This window comes from Dendrobium catenatum, unplaced genomic scaffold (genome assembly GCF_001605985.2).
Source record: "Dendrobium catenatum unplaced genomic scaffold, ASM160598v2 original_scaffold_9397, whole genome shotgun sequence".
Classification (NCBI taxonomy): Eukaryota; Viridiplantae; Streptophyta; class Magnoliopsida; order Asparagales; family Orchidaceae; genus Dendrobium; species Dendrobium catenatum.
In genome coordinates this window covers 1-1,130 of record NW_021327857.1, presented here as the reverse complement: position 1 = coordinate 1,130, position 1,130 = coordinate 1, and the positions used below count along the sequence as shown (strand labels likewise).

General features: G+C 30.8%; 1 long non-coding RNA gene across 1 annotated transcript; it reads right to left on the bottom strand.

Annotated features, from left to right (window-relative positions):
• Positions 1 to 100: 100 nt before the first annotated feature.
• On the bottom strand, positions 101 to 1,008 carry LOC110095861. The gene is made up of 3 exons (XR_002303018.2): positions 926 to 1,008; positions 661 to 714; positions 101 to 561 (listed from the first exon to the last, which is right to left on the bottom strand). It is a non-coding gene; the product is annotated as an uncharacterized LOC110095861 (long non-coding RNA).
• Positions 1,009 to 1,130: the final 122 nt, after the last annotated feature.

Here is a 1,130-nt window from a genome sequence, read left to right as displayed (position 1 = left end):
AAGGCTTTACTTAGAATTTTACTAATGAAATGTATACATAATTTTTTTTTATTTGCTCTTTTATATATTAAGTTTGTCCACCCTAAAAATAAAGACTGGATCCACCCTTTTTTATGTCAGCACATTTATAATATTAGGAGCGCATTGCAACAAACATTTAGAATTACATCACTTGTTCACAATTTAAATACTCCTTTTATGTGTAAATAACCATAAAAAAATGAAATTAAAAATTACAAATGTTTCTTTCATCAAATAATGAAAATTATTCAATGCATGCCACATATCACAATACATTTAGAATCATATACACCTTAAAAATTTTACAATCTATTACAAATATTCTAATCCCTTAAAATTAGAATAAATATTTGAGTGCCACCACAGAGATCAGCAAGATTGACAAGGAGTGCACCATTGAGATCTTTGCAGCTGAATTAGGGAGAATCAATGGCCGTTGATTCTCCGGAGTGTCGTTAATGGACGGTGGAGATGCTATCGCAGATGGTGTTTGTGATGATGTAGTAATGGGCGGCGGTGGTGAGTCCACGTTAACAGAAGCTACAGCAAGAAAAATAAAGACAAAATAGAAATGATGAGATTGAATCTCAGCAATCCAATGTTGATCCTACGGCTATTGTAAAAGTGTAGATATCTTACGAAGAGGGGGCTGTGGGGGGAGCGGAGGAAGCGAAGGAGCATAGCTGACTGGCCCTGCAAAGTAAAGCTATATTAAAATTTGATGCATTAAGATTTTGTTTGGAATAGCTTTTTTATTATTCTGTAAAATTATTATAGTAAAAGAAATTTTTTAAAATTGTCATAGAAAGCAACTCTTTAATAAAAAATATTTTAAAAGCTGTAATTAGCGGTCGGATAAGCTGTTCCAAACAAAATTTATATAAAAAATAATATAGTTGTGTACCTGGGCCTGGAAGAGGAGCTCCAACAGCTGCAAACAAATGAAATCCAACATTATATAAACAAACATAAAAATTAATAGCTATATTTTAATAACGAGTGATACTAATAATTAAGAATTTATTTATCAAAAAAATGGATTTTTATTGAATTTAATGCATTTATATGAACATATATATCTCAAATAAAATTAGAGATCCAGGGTGTGT